The sequence below is a fragment of the Vidua macroura genome, chromosome 12 (genome assembly GCF_024509145.1).
Source record: "Vidua macroura isolate BioBank_ID:100142 chromosome 12, ASM2450914v1, whole genome shotgun sequence".
Classification (NCBI taxonomy): domain Eukaryota; kingdom Metazoa; phylum Chordata; class Aves; order Passeriformes; family Viduidae; genus Vidua; species Vidua macroura.
The window spans coordinates 12868885-12895550 of record NC_071582.1 but is presented as its reverse complement, the minus strand read 5'-3'; the positions used below and the strand labels follow the sequence as shown (position 1 = coordinate 12895550).

The following is a 26666-nucleotide window of genomic DNA, read 5'->3' as shown; positions in this document are numbered from 1 at the left end:
TTCATAATTTTGTTCATGGATGCATTCAGAGGAGCTTGACTGTACTTGACCATCTCTCACATGAAAGAAAGTAAGTCATAAGATTTGTGCCTCCAATACTTTCAATGTCCTTTTCATTTTTGTCATGTTTTGTTCTTAAATGAATAATAAAATAAAACTTTAAATAATTGGAGATTCTTCACTAGTTCTCAGCACCACACAGAAGAAGAAAGCTGAATCAGCGTTTTCACACGTGCTTAACTCCATAATTATGTGCTATGCTAAATTAGAGAGCTGTGCTAAGGTTTCATATTACAAGGATTACTTTAATTCTATACAGGAAAAAAAGAATATTTTACACTATATTTTAATAAATAATTAATATTAACCTGCATCTATTAAATAAAGGTTCAAACTTGCACAGTGCCGTAAGCTCCCACTGGATGGTGTTTATCGACTTGCAAAATCAGGACCTGGTACAATGGTATTTGGAGAGAACTTCTGTTTCATACTGTGCCAGTTCAATATTGCTAACTACAGGTGTTTAAAAAGCATAAAGTGGTCCATCAAATATCAAAAGATTAGCTTATGCTTGCCAAATCTTAAAAAAATAAATAAATAAATTTTGGGCTCTGCTTATTTGCCTTCTGGTTTTTGATACTCCAGGGTTCAGCTGGCTCATGTTTTCATGTTTTATCTCTAACCATAAAGGCGAGAACTCTTTTTTGATGGAAGCTAAAGTTTGCATCTACTCACTAGCCTGCAGGAGCAGACTTTAGGAAAACATCAAATATCATTAATGCTCATGGGAAAATCATGAAAATGGGCTATGCTGGTTGATAACTTACTAATTTACAAATTTTAGTAATAGACATTGGTGCTTTGAACTACTGATGTGAATTAGCCAGGTTCTACAACTTACTTAATAGTCTGTGCTCCTTGTGGCATTGAAATTACTGTGGCTTAGAAACCTACTCTACAACTGAACACAGCACTGCTTGCCATGTGAATCTGGAACAGATTTACTCCTAGAGCAGTGGGGGGTTTACATTTTATGCTGGAATAGAAACAGTATTTTAAGAGTAGACGGAGTATCTTTAGACTAGTTACTCCAATTGTTTCGATAATGAAACTGCTCGTTTCCCCTCCTTTTATCGTTCTTTGCCTTCAACAAGAAGCTCCACAAGGTGCAATTTCATGCTGTGGATTTTCATTGTTTGCTGTTTGATAGATGAGACATAGTCAGAGGTGTTTTGTGAGCCATTTTCAGGATGGAACTATAAAACCCTGAATATCTACATCTTTTAGTCTGTCTTAAATACTGGAGCTACTGAAACAAGTGAAATGGCGTAGATTTGTTGGAGGAATGAATAACTGAGTAGACAAGAAATAACACACACTTGGGCTCTGTTGCTGATGTATCACAACATTGTTCCAGTAGTGAACTTCTCCAAAGAATTAAGACTTCAATTTGAAGGCTCATTCTCCTGTCATTTTTGCACCCGGCTAGATTAATGCCTCAAGAACTGAAAACAAATACAAAGATCTAAAAATTTTCAAACCAATTTTTTACCCTATGTGCTGTGACAAGAGTAACTGAGTTCTTTTCTTTCATAAACGATTTAGGGCTTTAATTGGCTGTGGGGTGCTGTAGAAAATATAAAATCTCATTCTATACCTCATACCTTACAACCTATGAACCTGTCAGTTCAAACAAAACTGCCATGGTAATCCCAAAACAAAATTAGCTGAGAACGAAGGGGAAACCTTGTTCTCATTATCGTTTAAAAATCTCTTGTGTTACTAAGTAGGTATAGTAACTAGAGAAGAACTACACATAAACCCACCTAATTCAAACGTGGTGCTTTTATAAATTGAACTAATAATAACAAAAACCATTTCAAATTATGAGTTAATTAAATATCTAGATATTCTCTTTACTGTTGCATTCATTTTTACCCAATTTTAGGATTAACAAACTGCCATGCTCAAAATTACAATTGAGGTATCAAATCACTATTTATGTACCTCATACTGTGACAGTGCTTTGTGTACCTCATACTGTGACAGTGCTTTGTGCCTTACAATCTCAGTATATATTCCTCTATTGATAGGTGTAGCATATTTGTGTCTAATGGTCTGTAATTACTATTAGCAGCTGAATAAGCAGAAAACTATTCACTCACCTAATAACATGCAAATATTTAGTATTTTAAATATTAAGTGTTCTAAGTATCAGTGACTGAAAACCCTGGTACATTCAGATCATGCAGAATTATTTCACTGAGGAATGAATAACCTTGCCTTAAGTTCACCTAATTGCCTCTGCTGGACTCCCTGGCTTTGCAGCCAGACATCTTTAGCAAAATGTGCCATGGTCCATCAATGCAATCACACTGGAATTTCTGTTAATATCTTTTGTTGCTTATTTCATACTATCCATGCTAACACAATTATTAGTAATTTTATATGAGTATTGAATTAGTAAGATTTATGCTTCCTTACAGTATTATAAAATCCACATTTGTTCTTTGTAAGAAAATAGGACACTTTAGAACACCTCTGTTTGCATGAAGTCAGCAGTAGTTTGGAATGGGCAGAATGCAGGTTTGAGCTTTTGCTTTAGTAAACGTTAATTACACAGGTATTTCCTGCATGAGGAATTACTCTCTCAGAAATATAGAGCTGTGTTTTGAGAGTCCGTTTTTTTAAGAACTTGGGTTTTTTTGCTTTCTTAACCAAAAAGGAATTTTTTTTCAAAGTTTATTTATTGCTTGGTTTTTTTACCCCCTTAAGTACATTCCCAAGATTTTGATTTTCAATCTGGAGTCCTACTGGGTTTAGAATTTCACTGAATATTTGAGAAGTGTCCTGGCCAAGAAAGGCTTGCAGCACTAGACACTTTTAAGCACAGAAGTATTTTTAGTTGCAAATATTAAAAAAATGCACTTGCAGCTGTTCACACAGCAGTGATTGGAATGGTTGCAGTCCTGGAGAATGCTGATACCTTGATATGTTTTATGAGTGTAATGTAGCTGTGCTTCAGGCAGAAATTCTTCAGAAGAATGAGAAAAAAGAACATGAAGGAAAACTTTAAATTTCTTTTAAAAAAGAGTTACCTTTTTTTGTTGTTTTTAAAAAGGATCTAAATAATACCAGAGTTCATATATGTATGTACTGAAATGGAAGTATATTTTCATTAGGGTACACTGTGCAATTCTGCTTTCATTAAAATTATCTCAAGTAAACGCCACAACATGAGAAAAACACAATACTGGCTTAGAACTGATTTGGGGGTTTTTTTTTCATACTGCTCATGATGATCAAGCTGTCAATTGTGTACATTGAAAAAATGAGTGTAAGAACACAGGCAAAACTAGATTTTTCAGGGGACTTAGAGAATGTAATCTGTATGTCTACTTGCCCAGTGCCCTCTTCCACTTTTTCCTTTGACCCATCTGAAAGGAGCACTTGCATTTCAGCATAAATTTGTTCTACCAAACCCCACCCAACCCCAACAGCAACCTCCTTGTGCATCTGAGCAGTGTCCCACCAAGCCCAGCAGCCAGAAAAGCCTGTATTGACTACAGGGTTTTGAAGCCAAGCAATTGATTTCAATCTGCAAAGACCTCCTGAGCTGAAGCTGGCAGTTTCCATCAGTCTTAGAAAATCTAGTTTCAGACTTTAGAGATTTAAGTCAGCAGTTGGTTCAGGGAAATTTGTTAACATTTGGGTACTTACACAAATAGAAGTCTTAATTTTAATTTATTTTTACTTTTTTTTGTTTGAGTTCTGCACTACCTGCTTGGAAGAAATCATGATTGCCAGGACTGAGCACTGATACTAATTAATAACTTCCAATGCAGTATACATCAAACACTGCATTTAAAGAAAATCTTCTGGTTTATTTGCTTTTATTTCAGGAAGAAAACACATAAAATAACTGAACCCTGTAAATAAAATAAAATTATAAATTAAGATAAAATACCACCCTTTTTCTTTTTCTCTATAGCCTCATGCATTCCTTTCAAACATGAAATAACTTCTGAAGGAAGGATGGCTGTGGTGAAAATCAATATTTTTCCTCTAGCTGAGCCTACTTCAGAGAAAAGTCAGATCCTGCCTCTGCCCTCTGCTTGCATCTAAAAATTTTAGGTTTCATTCCCTGTGGTAACTATCATAACTATACAGCTACTTCATACAGTATATATTGACTTTGTAAACTGTGGTTGTTCTCTGGTGCGGGGATCAGTATTCTGGACTGAGCATTCAAGTGTGGAAACAGGAAAATTCTGACATGTTATTAGATGCGTCCTTACTCATGCTCTTTGTAAGACTTCCTACATATCCCTGGATAGAAAATCAATGGTTACGTATGAAGTATCTGTGGTTACCTATTGGAAAGCAGCAATATGCTTCTTGAGCTTGTGAAAGAATCTTGGCTTTCTTATTTAGCAGTGATAGACTGCAAAAGACAAAAACAAAGTTGACCAAAGAATATAATAATCCTTAGTTTATTGCAAGAAGCACCAAAAGACACAATGAGCAGGAAGTGAAGACCTACATACCAACAGTCCCCTGCTAACTACACCAGAAAGTTTTGCCTTTGAGCAGAGCAGAATCTACTGCTTCTGCAAAAGAAGAAAAAGTTAATGAGGTAAAATAACTGAAGATGAAAGAAGAGTGACTATAGACAAGAAGAGGATTAGAGAGAAGAAAGGTATTTATAAACAACAATTAATAAGCCTCAGAACTTAATATAAGCTGTGAAGAGTTTTTGTAATAATTTTTCAGTAGAACGTTAGTTAGGAACAGGGCCTCGTATAATTATCAAATAAAGAGATGATTTCCTGCTCCAAAGAGCTTTCTATCTAAGTGTCAGTCAAAAGAGTCAGACAAAAAATATATTGCTAAGTGGTCAGTAGGGTTTGTTTAAAGTTCTTAAATCAAACTGGTCTTAGCATCTGCAGGTTATCATGTACCAGCACTCAGTTCACATAGAATTGTCACAGAGTTGGCAATTATTGCTTTGTAACACAGGTTCTACTCCCTCACATTTCAGATGTAAAAACAAAGCAGAGGATGTGCCCTTATGAGGCTGTAGTGTCTAGTTGAGGAATCACATCCTAATAAATATGATAGGCCAGATTCTGCCCCTGGTTATGTGCCTTTGTCAACCTACTGACAACATTAACTACAAAATAATATAAAGTGACACAGGGATTAAGCATTTTTGCAGCTTAGAAAGCAGTGAGCTCACCTTAGAACATTCAGGTATTCTAGGCTCAAAGTACTTACCTCTTGCAGCTGCAAAATGTTCTTTCTGCAGAGGATACACATTACACATCATGCAGGTGGCAGTCAGATCCTATCACTATTGTAAAAGCAGTTTATTAAGCATACACGGTGTGACAGGGAAATGGAAGATAGCCAGGAATTTGATCTTACCTGGTGCTCTGTGCTGCTGCTTCACGGTCTCTTGCCATGCTCAGAAGTCCTATGCTTTGTATTTGCTTCAGGCCTAGAGCGTCAAAGTGTATCAGTTCTTTTACAAAGCCACACAGCATCAGTATGACATGTGAAACTAGCCAGTTCTGCAGCTCTTTACACTTCAAATGTTTTCATGATATTGAGCCTTACAAGAAGAAATGTCAACCCAGCCTGATCTTTAAGCCTTTCACCATTGAATCAACACACGTATGTCACAGATATTTAACAGTAACTGTAGAGATGGATGAACAAGTTTGTGGAAAATCCTGACCCAGCATGCATTTGCTCCAAAAGCCCTCCCAACCCTCTCTGAAGTTCCTGTCACATCAGTGGAGATCTTATTTCTATGTTACTCCTTACTAATTTCCTGGTCATCATGCTCCTTGCTGCTGATGTAGTAAAGCGACATCCATCATCACAACCAAACCCTTTAGCTGAGTCTACACAGCTTAATTATAAACCTTCACTTTGGTAAGGTAGATAAGCAAATACCTACTGTAAGAAACAACAGGCACTCTGCTGAAACAAGCAGCACATGCTAGAAGTGAAGGATGTGCCTAAATACTCTGCTGTATTTTTGATCTTATATAACAAACCATTTTTTCACAGGAAGTAGATTAACTCTGTAAAGGAGGTGTTCTGTGAAGCATGGGCCATCACTGTATTTGCTGTCATTTCTCTACATTCTCTATTTTAATAATACATATCTTCCCTTTTCTACTACTTTTTTCCCCTCAGGTTTTCTTCCCCTTTATTTTCTGCTTCTCTCCTTTTGCTTGCAGACTCCAGATCTTATAAGGACCTTGCTTTGTCACTTTGTCTTGTACAGAATTAATTTAGTACTTATCCATTATTTTGTGTTATTCTGCTTTAAATGTGTGAGTTCTACTGTCCAAGCAGGAGCACATGACCTGTGTGAATGCTGGTGAGCACCTTGTTCTCTGTAGCTGACAGGGTATAAAGCCTGTCACTCTTAATTGCCACTACAGACAACCTTTCAGCCTGGGTTCTGAAGTTCAGTCATGAGCTATATGGTATTTCCCAAGCTATTTGCACATGTTTTAACTGAAGGCTGTGTGTCTGTGTATGCAGCCATGGGTCATTACACAAAGTGAAACCACCAGCTTGTGTGTCTTAGGCCACCAAACAGCCACCAGCTGATAACAACTCTCGGTTATTACTAACCAGGGTCAAATTCATGCCAGTGACCTAGGAGAAAAGGGCTCCATGTCTCATTACTAACATTCTGAGCTCTCCAGTCGCTCTGACCACTGTGTTTAGGTTTTTAAATAAAAAAAAAAAAAAAAAAAAAAAAAAAAAAAAAAAAAAAAAAAAAAAAAAAAATCAGGAAACGAAGCCAGGTATTTCAGTAAAATGCATGTGTGGTATATGACCACATTAAACGCCATCCAGAGAGTGAAATTCTTCCACTCACAATCTGATAATGCATTTTCAGCACATAGATACCTTCTTATTCAAAACAGCTAAAAAACTATCAACTAGGAATTAGTATGCTAGAGAAGCACCTCCAGTCTTTTGAATGAATAACAGACATTTAGAGGAATCCCTAAATACGTTTTTACTTGATAGCCCCTAACTTTTCTGAGTGAGTCACTCTGGTGTGTTCAGTAAATAAAAAAGATTCACAAAAGTGCCTCAGTAAATAAAAAAGATTCACAGATTTCACAGAAGAAAAGGCATTTCAAAGTCTTCATTAACTCATACCAAGATAAGCTGTAAAGTTTAAAGACATTTCTTTTTTTTAAATCCTAAGACATTAATGAAGTGCATTTGCAAATATCAAAATAGGATCCCATTATTCAAAAATGGAATTCTAAATTATTTTCCCCCATTTCAGGTTCTTGTGCAATATTTTTGTTTTCTATTTTGGGATTGTAAGTAACTGTTGTAAAGTCTCAGGATATTTAGACAGAAAGGACTCAAATCTGCAGGATACCTTTAATGTGATAGTGATCCAGCAAAGAAATTGCAAATGCATGCTTCAATTCAGTTAAACTGCTGATTGCCAGAACACATTTTAGGATTTAGTTCTAACAGATCTAGGAATTCGAGGTCTTTAAAGCCTAACTAATTTAAATAAATGTATACACTCGGCTCTTTCCTTAAGATGATAAATAGTACAAAATCATGAACTCTTAAGTTCTTTCCCACGTTATCTGTACTACCTTATAAAATATTTCTAATGTAAATGTCCTAAAGTTGACAAGATACTCATTAAAGTAGGAGAACTCATAGCCCCTAGCATAGCAGTTATACTACCCCTGTATTTTTTGAAATACTAATCCTAAACTCAGGCTTGGTATGTAAGTAGAGAAATTAATTTTTAATATTTTAGCTTACTATAGATTTGCATCATTTGGTTCATGAAGAGCACATTATTCATCTATTTATTTGAGCTTTTAGATATATTCCTTCTGTAGCAGGCTATTAGCCACCTTCAATGCAAAAAATGTGTTGAAATATTGTGTCCAAATTAGTTCATTTGCCTGAAAGGGAGTGGGAGGGGAATAGTGATAGTAAGAAAACTCTTTGTGAGTGTCGTTCCAGGCATGATAGTAGCCTTGCCAAATCCAGGTGTTCAAAAACCAGAAGACAGTTCCCAAAACACAAAATTGGATCAAACATCACAAGATTAATATCTGTTTGTTTTTCTTTTGATTTACTTTATGGCTTCTGAGATTTAATTTTTAAATGAAAGCGGAGATTCTTACCTAACCACAGAATTTTGGAAGCTGTGAGTTAAAGAAGAAAATTATACTGAGAAGTTCATCTGCTCCTGCTTTTGCCCACCTTCTGTTGCTCAAGATCTACACTAGAACTGCAAGGCAGGAACTACACAAGCCTTTTCTCCAGAGCTGCACCACCTGGACTCCCCAGCACACTGTGAACCTCTGGGCTGCCAGTTAATGTAGCATCAAGCCTGCTTTGTGTTGAGGAAGTGATGCAAATGAAAATTAATGGCCCAGTGAGTTTGGTCCTGCAGGAATACAGTAGCAGTAGCACATCCTGAATCTAGTATGATTATTTGGGTTATTATAATATAATAATAGATAACATAATTATAATAAGTGTGATTACTTGGATTATTCAGAGATCTCATTGTATTTCTTCTGTAAAGGACAGTCTGTGAACTCTGAATCTAAATTTCACACAATTTGGATGATTTTGCCTCTACATAAACTAAACTGAAGGAATAGATGCATGAAATCTCAGAGACTTCCCATGAGTTCAATATAAGCACCTACAAGTTTGTGATCTGCCTATAAGGATTCCACTGCACATCTCCACAATGTCAAAATTTTCCCCTGGATGCTGGTGTAATTAGCCTTAAAGACTGTTCCAGATTCAAAGTTATTTCCATGATGCAGAATGTGGAAGGAGAGGCAATGTGAATATGCTGACACAAGCAGGTCTCCTTGACCCATTCCTGGGATAGCATTATTTACAGCGTTTAGGAATCTATCTGATCTCTGAATCTGTTTGTCTCCTTCAGTCTAGTGAGTACACACCTAAACAGTGCACTAGTCTAGTCTGGCACTCAGAAAGCATTACTTTGTTCCTAACTTGATCATCCCAAACTTATGCAACTGTGTTTTCTGTCTTTCCCATTAACTTTTGAATCTATTGGCCAATCTCAAATAAATTCGATAGAAGAGCAGTGATCTCAGAGATATTAAGTTCTACCCAGCTACATGAAAACTGATGACTAGATAGATGACTGGCCTCATTAAGAGAAAAACTGCAACGTGAACTTAAAAGTTCTGTTTTGTCTGGCTCACCAGCTGGACAATCAACACACAAGCAGCCACAGGACATGCTGCCTCTTGCCCAGCAAGTAATTAGGTACAGCAATGAGACCTCAGGATACTGTGTATGGACAGCAAGAGAGGACAAGAAAGCACAGGTGGAATATTTGAGGTCCTGGACAGAAGAATCATAAGGTACATGAGAGGAAGCAGCTGACATTACTATTGTGCAGCCTTACAGACACATAAGATTGAAAGACAAAACTGTAGGCGTTGACTCATGACAACATTCCTCATCACCAGGAAGGTGTGTAGTTGGTGCTTATCAATAACGTGCAACTCTTCCTTTTTGATTGTTAAGACAAGAATGCATATCTGAAAATCAAATCTGTTAAATGCTCAGTCAGAAGTCAGTGCATCAATATCCAACTGCAGAAACCAAAGATGGAACGAGTGAGAGCTAAGACAATACCCTCCACAAAACATTTATAGCCTAAACCAGGATTTTCCACATCGCACTTCACAGGCAAATCCTGCACTGGCCATGCTATGTCAACCCTGTTACAAACTGTACCACAGGAAAGAAGTCACCAAGAACAGGACTGGGGTTTAGAACATTTTGCAACTGCAAAATAGGGACTTTCCACTGGCATTCACTGTCTTGGACATCATATACACAGGTGGCATAAGTTACCTTCTAGGTTAAACAGATGCTTGAAGCTACAGTAAACCACCTATCTGGGTATTTTAAGAGAATCAAACACAGTCTACCTGAAGATCACAGAGCCATAATGTTCCGTGATAATATAGATATAAACACTATGGAACATAATAGCTCTTCATCAATATGTGACTTATTAAGGTATTTGTTGTATAAACTAAATACAGGGGTCACAAAGAGAAAAATTAATTCCCCTCCTCAACTATTAAAGCACTGTGCATGTTCATATTATTCTTTATTCTCTGACAACTGTGGATATTCTTATCATGACCTCTAGTTAGTGTTCAGTGTGCTGAACAGTTGTTACCCTTTCTCATCCAAAGTTTCAACAAAATGTTTCCCAATAGAATAAGGAAAATTTTAGAAATGTATTCTTTTCCTTGCCCAGAGATCTCGGGATGCAGATGAACTGCAATATGAAGAGCAGAGCCATCATAAAGGAAATGGTCATGCACGGGGTTTCTTCTGAAAATAGTTCTACTGATTTTGAGTGGGGCACCCAAGTACAAAACTGGGTGCTGTAGTCTCTGAGTGCTCTTGACAAACATTTTTGATACACGTCATACTTTGGTAGACCCATTATACTACATGATTAAACAATGGGGATAATTTTCTTATGATGACTTAAAAAAGTTGTCATCGTGCTATTTTCTCCATGTAGAAGTAAAGAAATGACTGTACAAATACTTCAGCATACAGTAAGGGAATAAAGGCAGGAGTTTTGATCTACATCTCTGACTCATGTTCACGAATTCATTAACCTCAGTGGACTCATTCACCTCTGTTTTCAGAGTAAAAAATATTCTCAGTGAAAGATTAGTCTACAAATGGTAACATTTCCCCAAAGTCGTGGCTGACAAAATCCATTTCATTGTCTGGTATATATTAGAGTGCCGCTAGGGTTGCTGTGAATTCAATCCCTCTACCTATAACCATCAAAGGACTGATGCTCCAGCTGGAGGTCAACAGCCATGCACAGCAGTGACACTGCTGGAAATGCTGTATAGGAAAAATTCTTATACAAGAGGAATCAACATCTGGAGGTACCTACAAACTCCCTACAAACTCTCTGGTCCTTTGGACCCCTGGAACAGCACATTCTGCTCAGAGCTCTTGAGCAGGAATTAGCCCCTGATTAATTTATCCATCTCAGTATTTCTACTGGGTTCATCAACAAGATAACTTGTTAAGAAGTGCTTAACTGCTTATTCAGTTGAGCATTATTATTGCCATCAGCATTTCTCACAGATCTTTCAGTGAATTTACAATTAACCAGTCCTCAGCTTGAATCCACAAAATCTTGGCATATACCAATAGCAATGGGGAACAGTTCAAAATCAACATTAAACAAATATCACTACAGTGCACAAAAATCTATATTTTTCCAGAGCAGAACAAAAAGCATAACCTACCTGTTTCTTTTTATAGTCCAATAAGTTATATTTACTGTACTTTCCTATAATAAATATATTATCTGGTAACACTTTCCCTAATAAGTAACAGGGCCCACAACAGTCTTTACTACAATAAATTCAATGCCTGTAGCAAACTTGAGAAAACTAATCATGCTATAGCTTTAAAAATAGTGGCATTGGTCACTTCAGAACTGGTTTGCAGCAAAAGCATCTCCTCAAAGTATGAAGCACCACAACTCCCACTGAGCTCAGTAAGGCTGGCACAGTTTTAAAACTTTTGTGTATGTGTAGGAGAAAAATAGATCAGTCTAACCCACCCACAGCTTATATATTGTTTTCTTGAGAAAAGTTCAGCTCAAAAAGTTCAGCTCAAAAATAAATGTTTAAATTTGCAGGCTCTTTTCTAGACTGTATTAAAGCAGATCATATTCTGACATATTTGCTCTTTGTGCTTCCTGATCCTTGAGTGTTATTTTTGATACACAGCTGCAGATTTCATTTATGCAATCTCAGTGTTTTAGGTTTGCATTAATGAAAGCTGTTAGAAGTAATCACCTGCCTTTTGCTTTTCTACATCTTGATCTTGTAGATTATTAGCATGAAAGAGAAAATATTGACACAGAACTACTAATGTAAGTGATTTTTGTCATAAAGTGGTTTTTTGTCATCAAGGGTCATCGATCTCTTTCTCTGCAATGAATTCCTGTTGCTTTCTAGATTGTGACAATCAGGGCTTGTCAGGACTATCCCATGTATAAAATATTTGTGCCAGCTGGCAGTTCAAACTAACAGCTCATTGTGAAAATGTTTTGCCTGGATTTTAAAATCAGATCTAGGGTTAAACTAAAGATTGTACCAACTGTATGTCTTAAATCCATTCATTCCATCTGACCTGCAAGTACACATCTGCTGCATGTTAGCCTTACCCTGCTGTCTGACAGTGGCACACATTTGAATCCTCATCATTTTGATTAAAGACTTGGTTTTGTTAGGATGTCATGTACAGTATATCAAAGGAGATCAGTAACTAGTCTGAAAGTCAGATGACAAAGAAAACAATCAGCACATGCACAGTTAAGCAGAGTTTCATGAAAAGAAGGCTTAACATAATGAGTCATAATTTGGAAAAGTGTCTGTAAGTGGTCTCAGTACTCCGAGCTCACAGTGGACAGTTTAGGATTTTAGAAACGGTTACTAAGTACAGACAATCACAAGAGGTGTGCTGTCATGGGCTCTGTACTACTCTGAGTACAAATTGGTTATCTCAGATCATCAAACTGTACAACATTCAGATTTAGGACAGGCAAAGCACAATATACTTCAAAACATTTGGTAATAATCTTTTTTAAGTTTTGGAGATTTGTCCAGCTGTTCAGTAAATTAATGTAGAATAGAAAACCACCTTTCCTTTAATCAATGGATAATGAAGAGCATTTGTCTCTCACTTGTAAGACTATCTAAAATACTAATTCTTTGTTTAATAAAAATATTATTTTTTTCCCTGTCACATTAAAAAAAACCTGCTGGTCAGCCTTCCTGACTGCTTTCTGGTTTAAACATCTTAACCTATTCTGTTTCCTATTTGTGTTTATTAGTGTATATATAAGTGTATCTGTGTCTGTGTGTCAAGATCATTATTAATCATAGTAATGGCAGGGAAAAAAAAAGAAAACTTCTAAGCCCACTGGAAGAGCAATAGTGTTCCAGTAAGTTCAAGGTCTGCTAGGATTAAGGTTTGGCTGATCTGAGCCACCTGTTCTTCAAGTGAATACAAAAAGATGTGAGTGTAGTTCCTGAAGAAGAGAGGATGGATTAGCTGGTCTTAGGAAAAGACAAATCCAGATATTTGCTGAGCAGAAATGGTCAGTGTTAGCTGCCAATCCTACCAAAACAAAGTTTAGGGTCTGCTGTTTGTAACACTTCCTTTGATGGTTACCTCTCTACATGTCTTTATGTGGTACTTAAAAGGTAACAATTATTTATGTAAGCTCTGTATATACATTTTTTTTTCTCATGGTATACAGGATAACTGGTTAGAAATCTTTCAGCTAACTTTTAAACTTTATTATTAAATGAACTAAATTGTTTTTAAAACAGAAATAAGTTTTTTTTTAATGATTCACCAGTCCTTTTGTTTATATCACTCCAGGATTTCACAAGTGAGTAATTAATAATCACTTGAGCTGTCCACTGAAGGATCAGGCTTCCACCCAGAGTACATATGGCACTTGTGCCTTCAGGCTTAGGGTTTTAAAGCCTGTAAAGAAATGCAGTCAGGCATAACGTGGACTACCTGTGACCGAGAAACATGTGCTCATTAAAGAACACCTCTGCAGGAGAGGAGCAGCACAGAGGCTGGGAAAGCTGCAGCAGGGTGGATTTCCTTGGATCACTGTGCTAAATGCATTTGGAAGGCAAAAGAGCACAAGTAGAAAGATATTACAGGAACACTCCTACTAACTGGAAAATGTTGATCTTGAACATATGATCAATGTATTTCCCAGGTTTCCTTTTAAAATCATCTGTGTTCTTTTAATGCACTTAGAGGCATCCTGTGTTGTATCTTCTGCACTGACGCCACCAGAAAGGTTTCCATGGTATGCTAGTATTTGTGCACGATCTTCAGCAGGAAGCTCTCCTTTGGTCTCCTAAGCCATGTGCTATTTATTATAGAACTAGGATAGCAGCTGATATTTTCCCAAGCAATTATGTGAATGAGGACCATGAGCTCTTTTGACTTTCAGTAAAACTCACCTGCAACATTTAAATATTTTGAAAATTTCACCGAGTTTTGAAAAAGCTTTCAAAATAACATGAACACAATCCTGTACTTAATCTTTATAAAATAAATATTTGACTTATTTTTGATACTCAATCCCTCTGTATTTTAGACCAGTCTATAAGCAAAGATAACTTTTACTTAACAATTTGAGTTCACAAGGATTTGTAAACATTAATTTACTAAGACAGTAATACTTTCACTGTGATTTCCTTGCAAGGACTTACTGAAAGTCTTCACAGTCATAAGAAAATTGAATTCCTGTATTGCTGATACCACCATATAATAAGTGATTTTGACTTGTCTTGTACATTTCACTGCCCTAAAAAACACCCAAATATCTTATCAGATCAGAATCCACTGATTAATAGGATAGCTGTAGTAACTTATTTTTCTGTTAGTGCTTGTTTAAGCTCTGTTAAATCATTCTGTCTTCAGTGACTGGATTAAACTTTGGGAAAAGACAAATTTCTCTTTCTTATTCAGCATAGTTTTCTTTACTGAAAGTTGCAAAAGAATTAAGGTGATCTTTATTGCAATGGACAGCATCACAAATTATAATACAGTTTAGGCTCTTATTCACTGTACCTTCATTAGCCATTTTCCCTTCCTCCTCAAGTTTTTGTTTCTTCATAGTGACCACAATCAGATGTCTGGTATACTCCTCCAACATACATCCTCCCCCAACATTGTTCTTTTCAGGATTTTCCTTTCCAAGGCTGTTTGACAGATTTTGTAGAGAATATATTTTTATATGTAAGATATTTTAAAATATTATTGAAATTTATTAAAGGGATTTTGCCGTATTAATAGATAAATCACAGTACTTTTTTAGGACAATCTGCAAATGCAACATCAAATATGTGTTCCGTTTCAGTGATGTACAAGAAACACGTGCTCAATATTCTTTAGCTATCTTGTAAGCTACTTTTCTTTATATCCCTGTAGAACAAGTAGTACCATGGCTATACACGTAACATCAAAAGCTTTCCCTCAAAAAGCAGTACAGAGTAGTTCCATTTAAAAAATGAGGGGATGAATCAAGCCTCCCTCATTATTTCTGGGAGATCTGTCGCATCTATTTCCATTAAAAGAACACTAGAACATGAAAATGAGCCTACTGAGCCACATCAAGAGTCTCTCCTGCCCTGTATCCTACCTTGTACACAAATGGATGCCTAGGGAAGAGTAGCAATGAGACAAACTCCAGAACACAACACATTCTCAATGCTACTGATGTCCTGCATCTGAGGGCAAATCATTGCTTAGTTCCTTTCTCAGTGAGCATTTCCATTTACATTTAATCTTATGTTTTCTTCCAGTTTCAACAGTTTCACAGCTTTTCATTTTAGCAAACTGTAAATTGTTTTAGGAAATTAAGTTCCTACAACAACAAAAGTCCATCTTTATCATTAGCAAAGCAGACTGACACTGGCAGAAATGAAGAACTTTGCAAACACAAAATTAACTCCACAGCACTGTGAGATAATATGCATCTATAAAATGCAGTTCCCCAATTTTCTCTCTTTTGTCTCACTTAGGAAAAAACCAGAAGATTTCAGTAGCAAGTTAATGGAAGCCCTGTTACAACAAGAGGCTTTCAAAGGTACATGCTCGTTCTCGTACCTGGTGCTCAGCCAGCAGATGGGGCTATTAAAGTCACAGGAATGAACCAGATAAACACTGTAATTTGCAAAATTAATGAAAGTCTCTGAGTACTAAAGGTCAGAATAAAGTATACTTTACAGCTTAAAAGAGGTCCAAATGCATTCAATGGTACAATAATTTACTGTATTTTTTTCCAACATGTACATGTGCTGGACAGTGAACCAAAGGTATTGTGCATATTAATTTCTTTTGAATGGGTGGAATTTCATTGCATGTGATGAGGCCCACTTATATCAATGTGACACTTTTAAGGTAAGATAAAAAAAAAAAAAAAAAAAAAAAAAACACCAAAAAAACCCCGTGTCATAAATGCACATCAGGTACTAAATCAGCATAATTTCAGTGTTTTGAATTGCCATGGGAATAGCTGAGTTCCCATCAAGTTAAGTCTTGCAGAGGTAGCAGTCATCCTTCTCTTTTCCTAATGGTGCTACCATCACTCCCTTCCCCGTTGACTATTGTTCATGTATAATTATAATGTGCCTGCAGAAATCCCATTAAATGTCTAGCTTTTGTTTGTAAATTATATGTATCGTAAGGCTTATGAACTGATTTGTGTGTTAAAAATTCACAGAAGGATTCCAAGTCAAGAGCCTTAGAGTATTATTTTTCAGTAAATGAAAATAGCATGTCAGTATTTTAAAATGGAGATTTGGGCCCCTTTCTCCAGCTCAACTGAACCTGCCTTTCAAATATTACAAAGGAAAAATGGGCATTGCCCAAAGGCTGTCTGTTTGCAAGCAGCACAGCCAGTGAGCAATTTATTTATTAAGGGCACAGCAAACATGTCATTCAGCTGTACACTTTGCCCAAATCTAAACACAAAGATGCTGCTGCAGATCTTAAATTCTTGAATTGCTCCTCATCCTATCAAAATACATTGCTAGAGTACACTTTTTAATCAAAATTGATCTGAAAAGTGATATAAGCAAAAATAAGTTTCTTGTTTAAAAATAAAATTTCATCTGCTCAGAGATCTGAGCTCACATAGGATGCTGAAGAAAAGCATTAAAAAAAGCAGCCAAGGAGAAACGAAGGGATGTATTTCATAAAGTATGAGGTCACCCTGCTGTCTCAGCAATCGTGTCTGTCTCTTTTTATCACTGTACTTAGGTAAAACTTTTCCACATATTTTATGTCTGAAAGGTTAGGATTAATATTTGCTGAAGGGTGTAGGATCCACCAAACATTCAGACTGCCCAGCTGCACAGTAGTCTGCAGCTGAGATTTGTACTTTTATAAAATTTATGCTATCAAAACTGTTACCTGATTTGTTAAATGGCAAGGAATACACACAATTTTAAACCCTGCTTCTAATGTCTTTCCCTTACGTGAGTTTCAAAACATTTGGCTTTTATACATCAATTAGTCTTTGTATATTGAGATGGAGAATTGCATCCAATAAATCTGGAATTAGTACATTATTAGACATAAGATGAAACCTTGGCTTTACTGTAGTGTTCTAAATTTTACCTCACTCTAGAGCTGAGAAACATGGAAATGCTAGCACTGGTACATCAAAGCATTGGAAAAATTTAATCAACGGCACCTTCAAGCTATTATGCATATCAAGTGGCAAGATAAAATCATGAATAACAAAGTTCTGCAAAGTGGTTGCACAAACAGTGTTGAAGCAATCTTATAAAAGCGTATTTCTGCTGGACTGGACATGTCCTTTGCATGGAGGACACCAAGCTCCCAAAGGAAAGAACGTGCAGTAAACTTTTAATGTGTGAAAGATCAAGAGACCAACTCAGGCAGAAGTAAAAAGATGCCCTGGAAAAAAAAGAAAAATTACCCTCTCCCATTGTGACACAAGTAGCAACACATGTGGCAAACAAAACATGTTGGTGAGACCCATTAACATCTGCTGCAGAAAGCTTGGAAGAAAGACACACAAGCCAAGAGGAGAATAGGGTAACTGGCAAGCAGAGAGAGTGTGAGAGTGGGAGCACGTGCAGGGAAACTGCAGAAACAGCCAGGAAAAATTATCCCAATGTACAGAAGCTGATGTCACACAAGCTCGTGCTTCTTTTGTCTTCAGAACAACAGGCACCAACCAATGATGACAAAGTCACATTTGGACCTTCATGCCAACCCTTAATCTGTGCTGCAGCAGTTAATGTTATTCTTGGAGCTAGACAGGTCTTGCCTAAATAGCAGTAACCTAAAAGACTGTGTTCACTTCAGCTCCATTAAAAAATGTGGGTGGGGTGAAATACATGGGAAAGAAGCAATCATGAAAGCGATCCATAAGGAAGTTCATTTCATGCTTCTAAAAGGGTTTGGCAATAAGCAATTGAGGATTTTTTGATCAGGAAAAGGTCCTTGTACTAAAAAAAGAGAGAGACCATTTATTACAGTAGATTTGAGAGAGAAAGGGTTCCAAGGCATCCATTTTTATGAAATAAATCATCTAGTTTTTTGTATTTTCTTCTTTTCCCCTGGCAATGTCTGCTCCAATTCTTTGTTGCTGAGTTTAGGAGACTCTTACTTTCACAGGAGACATGAAAGAAGGACATTAAGTTCACGTCACATCTGTGAACATGTTGCCATGTCAACAGGCAGTACTTTGTGGCTTAATTATTGATTGACTCATGTTCCTTTAGGACATAACACAAGCAATAACAGCACACTGAGCAGCTTTTCTAACTTAGATACCTCTTTATGCCATCTAAGAGGTGTGGCACTTCCAACCTAGGCATGGGTAAAGCCTGTATTGGAGCTTCAGCATAAAATACCCTACCACAGCCATCCTGCACAAAGAATATGCAAACATACATAATTACATTAATAACATTGATAAGGAACTGGGATTAGAGCCTTTGTTATTTAGATAAAGATCCTTAGCATGCACAGCTCCAGCTAAGGAAGAGATTTTATAGGCAATGCATGGATTAATTCCTACAATCACTCAGTCATTCAACAAGTCAGATACAGCAACCAGAACGAGTTATTTCCAGGCATAAACTGTGAAGTAAGAGGAGGTAAAAATTACAGTGCATTACATAATCCATGGCAGCTATTCATGCACACATTGTTTTCCTGTGGTGGGTACAAGGTTGATTAGCCCACTTTCATTGACCATCAAAGTACCTAAACTTACCTTATGTTTACCAAGATGTAAAAGCACATCTGCTAATTATTAAGAATGCAGTATCAAATAATACAAACTACTACCCTAACCTGCCTCACAGGAATTTGTTCCTACAGCTACATTCTAGTTAAGTGTCTAGTCTAGTTAAGTATATGCACAAAGCAAGGGTCTATACACAGACAGAGAAGAGCCCTGAGTAGTTCCAAGAACTCTCAGTGAAGTTTGAAGGGGATAAGCAGAATGGGAAGAGAGATGAGATATTTTTAAGATGAAGTCCTTAAAAGTTCAATCTGTTCCATTTCACAGCTGGGTAAATTAGTATTATCTATGCTGGAGTCTTATGAAGCCTCCTTTGCAAGAGTAAATTCAGATCTTGTATTGGAAGTGTAGTCAGGCAGGATTCCTAGGAACTCAAAAACAAAGCAGAAGGGAAGGGTAGGGTCTTGGTTTTTTGAAAGAGGATATTTAAACCTGGAGAAAGACATATAAAAATGCAAGACACATTCCTAATCTAAAAAGAGAATTTTTATTTTTTACAGTATAGGTAGTTCCTTCGAAAATTTCATCTATCACTTACAATTTTATGCTTAGCATGCTGGGAAGTGGATGCACAGAAAGAGGCAAGCAGCATCTTGGAACATCCTTTTGATGTGTGTGGTCATGTTCACATCTTGCTAAGATTATTATTTCAAACCCAAGTTGTAGACACCGTGGTGCTCACACTCCATTTGTCACCGTCGCACCATTACATACATGTGTGGGCCAAAATAAGTGCTCCTTTCTGCTTAGTTCTTTTTCTGTAATAAATAGAAATTAAGATACAAGATAACAATTTAGAATGTTATATTTGAACTAAAGAAATTTTAATAAGGAATGTTGCACCATTTTTAAAGGATTTTTTTATAAATCATGGAGAGCGAACTCTTCTAAGTATGTTCTTTGAAGTAATTTCTATATAAAATTGTATTTCTTACAGATACCTAAGTTATGCTAAAAGATACATTTTACAATAAAAGTTAAATTTCTTTTCTAATTAGATTGTATATTTATTTGGAGATGCATTTCACATTTGTTGACCGGGCAATATTTGCTTTTCAGCACTTCACTGATTATTGGAATTTACTGTTGTTTCCTGTGAAGTATCCTCTCCCACTCAGAAATCTCATCTCATGACTAAGAAAACATATTCACTCACCAGATCTACTGATTTTCCTCTGTGGCCTGGACCAAGTCTGTCCAGGCCTCAGAACCTCCTCTGTGTAATCAGGAAAACAACACTTGCCTTCTGCTTTTGTTCCACAGTGTCTAGAAGGGGGCTGGGACAGTCTCAAAAAATACAGCATTCAGCATACTGGGATTCCAAACTCAAGAGCTTCTTAGTGCAATAAATGAATAATAATGATCCTGTTTTAGTTTCAGAAGAATACATCCATCCACGCCGTTTATGTAAATAAGTTAATTTGATACACAGAAGTGCTGCAACCTTACAAATTCTACTTCTCCCCATCTGTAAAAATGACACTTCTAGCTCCTCATTGCTCTTGCTTAGAGCTACTTTTCAATTTAATGAGCAAACTTTTCTCTTGCCCCTTAACTCCCCTCTCTTTAAGCATTAATCTCTTGGGTAAAACATTGTCAAATGACTCCTGAAAATCTAAAAATATAATGTCCATGCTACACCCTATCTTGGCAGTGTTATCTTCAAAGAGTTCCAGAAGGCTAGTGAAGCATGACTTTTTTTTTTTTTTTTTTTTCCTAAACCATGTGTATACAACTAATCAGGCTGAAGGATGCTTTTACAAGATACTCCTTCCCCTAATCTATTAAAATTCTTTCAAATGTCATTCCTACACATGAAATTAGCCTAACTGGTCTAATGCCACATGGTAAGATCTTTATTAAAGAAAGCTCAAAGTGAGACAAAGTAATAATAGGGAAGAGCATTAAATTTGTGAGGGCTTGACATACACTGCTTGTGGAGCTGTAATAGTCAGAAAAGTCCTCATTTGCCTCAGAGAGTGTTACCTGAGTTATCATGTCATGATGACTCAAACTTTCTTCTGTCTTTTTAAACACTGGAGTTACGATGACTCCCAGCCACCTTCAAAGGAGCCCTCTGACTGCCTGGGCAGAGAGGAGCCCTCAAGGAATCTCAATTATTTTATATAACTTGAAGAAAGCAGTATTCCAGAGTACTCCTTTTCACTACATTTGTTACAGAGATAGCCACTAGAAAGGAAAAGGGCCATGGACCTGTTTCCCCCAAAACTAATCAGTAGAGTCAGCAGCTTAAATGCAAAATGCCTTCTGCTCCTCTGGACTGACACACTATTGACATTACCCAAATCAAATTAATATCACTTAAAAGCATATATTCATAAACCTTAATGAAAAGTACCCTTCGTTCATACTTTCTTGTTATGCCAACTTTTGTCTGCAATTTACATGGTCCACTGTAGGATGCAGTATTCCATCTGCCAACCACTGAATGACAAACCAAAAATTTGTGCTCCTGCAATTCCAATTTCACCACTGCCACTCCCCACAAGGAGAAGAACCTCTCAGCTGGCTCAAGACAGAGACTCTGTAGCTGGCATGGCCGTCCTAATGAATGATATCATAGCCTGACATGTTCACTCCTTAACAGAAGTACAAGAGGAAACAAGATGAACCAGAAGTGAAACAGAACTATATAATTTTCAGCAATATGATTAGATTGCTTATTTCTTGACAGCTGGACATGTATCCTTCTTATCTTCTCACTGTGCTGAGCCAAAATGCCAAAAGCATAAAACATAGCTGTATGAGGTCACTGTGGCATTAGTCAATTTTTTTACTGAAGAAAAAGAAAGACATGCTGTTCATTCTCTTGAATTTATATACTGATAGATGATAAAAATCCAACCTCAACCAAAGATTCATTCAGGGAGACTCTTCAGTGGCTGAACAAAAACATGCAGCTGGCACACATCACATGATTTTTTTCCCTAGTGGTTCGAACTGTGATTACTTTTAAATGCATTTTCCAAAGATTCTAGAACACAAATAATTTACAACTTTGCTTATCAAATTCTATAGCTGAATTTCATAATAAAGTTACAATACAGTAATTATTACATAACAAGGCTAGCTGATTCCCAACAGAATCAGTACCAGATACAGTTCCCTGTACCTTCTATTCTTCTGAGAAGTACAACTCTTCTTTTTTCTAAAGCAGTTCTGAACTGCTGGACAAATGTTGCTTCTCCCATATGTAGTAGGCAATAGCGTCTGAGTGACTATGATTGAGTGAAATCATCACAGCTGGAGAACAGGAAATAACCTGAGGTTGAAGGGAGTCAGAAAATTATCTGTTCCAGGGTCCAGAAGGTTTCCTTGGCTGCTGGGGTCTGCAGTGGCTGAGTATGAATGAATTAAACACAAGAGTGAGAATAAAAGGCAATGCTCTTGAAGTCGAACAATACAAACGAATGAAACGTCTGGCCTAGGTTTTATATATCTATGTATTTGTACTTCAAAGTCGTATTTAGTCACACTTAGAGTTCAAAGACCTCAAAAAATAAAGAATTACTTTATCCAAGATTGTATTTAGTATTGTGTAATTTGAATCTCTACATGACTGAGAAAAGTTCCAAGTGATTATTGATGAAACTTTGAGTATAGTTCCTCACATTTCTTCCTCAGCCAAATATAAAAATGAACCGTGAAGTTTGGTTATTTATTTGATATTGAGTGTTATATTAAGCACTCCGCTAGGCCCAGCTGTTCTCTCAAATAGTTTTAAATGGGCTTTCTTTGGCTTATCAATTTACTGATTTAGCAGTCAAACTGTTTACTTGTGCACGTCTCTAGGTGTATGACCATGTTATATCAACAGCTGTAACTGCTGCCTGTGGATATTTTCTTGGACAAAATGGATGACTCAATGCCCCTTCTCACATGAATTCAAGGTGTGGTCACCTAATTCAGTGTGTTTCTGTCTGGAATAGCAACCTCTCGTGACATGCAGCATAAAAGAACAACTTGTATAATGCTCTTTCTAACCATTCTTTCACATTCCAAATATTCACGGTATCCTATGCCAGCTACTTCTGACTAAGGACATCAGTTAGGAAGTGACGTTTTTTCAGGAATATAATTTACTCACAGTTTTGCTTAGGAAAAAGTTCCTCCTTCATCATTGTTTTTCCTGCTTAGTAATCTAGAAAGAACCTGGCACACCAGAAGTTTTTAGCTTCTTTTTCAGCTGCCCCAGAAAAGGTATGGAGATGTCATCCTCTTCACAATGAATGACAAATCAGAATTATCCCAGTAGGATGACCCAATATACAGATTCTGGTAGTACCGTCCAATATACTGAACCAAATATACCTTAAAGTGATCAATAATAAAAAGGCCGGGGTTTTGTTTGCTTGCTTGGTTTCATTTTTTTTTTTTTTTCTTTTCCAGAAATCCATTCTGAACAGTCAACAGTGAGCTACAGGAAAACAAAAGCCACCTTAATACAACTTTTCTGGAAACCTTTAAAGAAAGAGTTTTCAAAATTGGTCTGGAATTCTTGAGTGTCCTCTCCTAATCACTGCTGGCTAATGAAGCTTGTGGAAGTCAATCCATTGCCTTGCGTTCACTTTGTGTCTTTTTATTCATCAGGATCCCTTGAAAAGTAGAAAGAACAAAGATTGAGATTCCAACTGTGACTACACCTCAGGCAGAGCTCTCTAGTGAGGGGATTGTGGTTGCTAGCACACACCTCACCATTTTAATATATGCATGTTTTGAAATAAACAGAAATGCTCGTAACATATTTGAATTCCCAAATATTCACACTGATTTTGGCCTACGAGCACCAGTATTCAACAAAACACTGGGGGAAAAAATACAAGTAAGCATCTCAAACATCCCATTTTGATTTACTTTCTTGTGGACTAACATCTGTAGGTGGTCCCAGTGCTGAATTGAGACTCTCTGTTGTAGAGGCAAGCTCGTAACTCCAGGGTTTAACATTACCCTGCACCATGAAGGAAACTCTAGTTCACATTCCAGCCCTTTCACTAAATAGCATGGAAACTGTATACACTCATTCCAGGTATAAAATTAATCTCTTCCTAGTGCTCACTGGCCTATTAGCTTGGCAGCCTTTCAGCACTATGCTTTTAGAGCATCGACACATTTCAAAGAGGAAAGTAATGTGTCTTTAAATTCCTGTTTATGGAATTGAAGATTCTTTGATTCTGTTTCAAAATCATGACGATCATGACATAAAACAGGAGAGCTGTGTCTAAAATGAGTTGTCTGTAAGATCTCTATTATTCACATGCATTTTCAACCTTCTGAAAAGATCCATTTACTTGAAGCAGCTTAGTGAACTTCAATATTCTGGTAATTGTATGCTACACATTTACAAAAGATCCATTTAAGAGACCTTTTTCTGTTTGTATTTCCCACATTTTTATTGCAAGACCAAATAAAGAGTATCAGTAATAAGTTCATGCATAGCATTAAATCAATATGGTGTTTTTTTACCCAAGCTGCTTCCTTTCTGAAGAGTTATAACACTTGGCATTAAAGAATTTCAGCATAGAAATTATACATACCAAAAACCTCATACTATGTTCTCAGACTGCCTGCTGTAATATGCTTCATTTAATTATTTGAACATTTTTGTCTGATTAATAAGTTGGTTCTGTACACAGTTTCTTAAGTGATTAAGTGTGGACAGTTGGTTGACATTAGTTACTGTTTCCACTAACACTCAATGAGATTGCAAAGGGCACAGAGTGATTAAAGGGTTTAAGTTCTATACATCATATAAGAATCAAATTGTATTTGCTTGTTGCTGTATGAAATCATATACAGTGGTAATAATAGAACTGTAAAGCTGTAACCACAACTATTCAAACTGATCTTCATAACTGTGTAACAACCTTTTAGCCTGAGTAAAAAGATATTAATTAGTTATTTTGGCAAAAAAGGCGCTAAGGTATTTTTCCCCTGCGTTCTGTCTATACAAGATGCACAAATACAGCTTGTGTATGTTGCACAATGAATACACCATATTCTCTTTTTCATACAGTGATTCGTAGGATCCCCACCTTTGAGTCACTATTTTTTAAATGAGTTTATCTTCTTGGGAAGATAAGTCGAATTCAGACAACTATTCAGTTTTTTGTTTCTGTCACAGGTAGTTCTTCTTAGCTGTAGAAGCTTCTAGAAAAAGAGAAGGAAATTTTTCTTGTCACTTTCCCAAGCCGTACACCGATGTAGCTTTGCACATTGCTGTGGGATCACTTCCCCTTTCCACCGTGTCAGAAGTCCAATTCAGACTTTCCATCGAACTCTTGCTATGCTGGCTGACGGCAAAGGCCACCTCTTGGCCTCTCGGAGCACTCAAGGACTGCGCTCCTCACGGTGTCCGAGCTGTGGCCTCCTCACGGCCGGAGCGCTGCCCATGTGCGGCGCGGCTCCCCAAGCCTGCCGGGGCTCCCCGGGCCCGGCTCCTGCCCCTCAGCCGGCGCTGCGGGCGGCACCGAGGGACGGGGCGGACCCGGGACGCTGCAAAGCGCGGAGCGGGGTCACAGCCGGCAGGTGACAGCCCACCTGTGACAGCCCCACCTGTGACAGCCCCACCTGCGACAGCCACACCTGGGACCTGCCCCCGGCCCGGGGCGGCGAGCGTTAAATAGCGAGGGGGCAGAGCCGCCCTCCCCGCAGCGCAGGGGCCGCCGCCGTCGGTTCGGGTCGCCTCAGGGCTGGTCCCAGCGCCGCGTGCCTTGTGGTGCCGTCAGACATGGAACCTGTGAGTACCTTCCCGGCGGGCGGCTTCGGGACCTCGGCGTTATGAGGTGTCGGGATGAGGGGCAGCCCCGCTGGAGCCTCGGGGCCGGGCCGGCGGCTGGAACGGCGCCTTGCGGGAGGCCGCCCGCTGCCGGGCTCCGGGGGGGCCGTGCGGCAGGGCCGGACCGGGCCGCGCCCCGCGGCCTTCCCCGCTCCCCGCCCGCCGCACGTGGCGGCGCCCGACGCCGAGGAGGCTTCGCGGGGCGGCGGGCACGGAGCGGCCCCGGCCCCGGGAGAGTGACCGCGGGGAGCGGCGCCTCACGGGAACGGCACCTGCCCGAGTCCCAGCAGGGACGGGGCGGCTTTTGGCCTTAACTTTTGGACTTGTTTTTGTGTGTATGTGTTTTTGCTTTTCTTCGTGCCGGCCAGAGGGCACGATTTTTTGCCCTTTCTGTTAGCAAGCTTGGGCGTTGCGCGTTTTGGTGATGGTTAATTGCTACCTTGTAAAGCTTTTGATAGCAGTCGGGGAAGTATTTCTGTGGTCATAACTTACTGAAATATACAAGTACGTTTACAAGACCGCTGAGAAATTGACAGCAGCATCACAACATCCTCTGAAGCCTCCTGGAAGACCCTCTGGTTTCATTTTACTTGTTCCGCTATTTAGGGTAAATTCTCACATTTAGCTTTGATTCTTGAATTTTAAGTGAGTTACGCAAACTGTGTTTTTATGTCATTTGAGTTAACATTTTAAGGTTGATTTCCTCCTCTAGTCAAACATACAAGCTTGGGTTTTGGCAGTGCCTTTGGTTTTTCAACTACCAAGAGGGACACAACAGAGCTGCTGAAAGTAAGCATTCTTGTAATGCTCATTACTTACAGGTGAATGTGACTTTTTCTCATGTATAAAGATGCCTACAAAAAGGCAGCTCTAAAGGATGCACAAAAATGTGTTAACTCCTTTTTTCCTTTACAT

The 26666-nt window shown here is 37.9% G+C and overlaps 1 long non-coding RNA gene across 6 annotated transcripts; it reads right to left on the bottom strand.

Moving 5' to 3' along the window:
* Window positions 1–14795: 14795 nt before the first annotated feature.
* LOC128813362 (uncharacterized) lies at window positions 14796–25894 on the bottom strand. Of its 6 annotated transcripts, XR_008439006.1 has the most exons (7): window positions 25721–25894; window positions 25009–25123; window positions 23064–23571; window positions 22089–22314; window positions 20112–20221; window positions 19494–19713; window positions 14796–14870 (listed from the first exon to the last, which is right to left on the bottom strand). It is a non-coding gene; the product is annotated as an uncharacterized LOC128813362 (long non-coding RNA). The 6 variants fall into 6 exon arrangements; XR_008439004.1 differs by lacking the exon at window positions 14796–14870 and having other exon boundaries at window positions 19420–19713; XR_008439007.1 differs by lacking the exon at window positions 14796–14870 and having other exon boundaries at window positions 19420–19713; window positions 23415–23571.
* Between the last annotated feature and the right edge of the window lie 772 nt (window positions 25895–26666).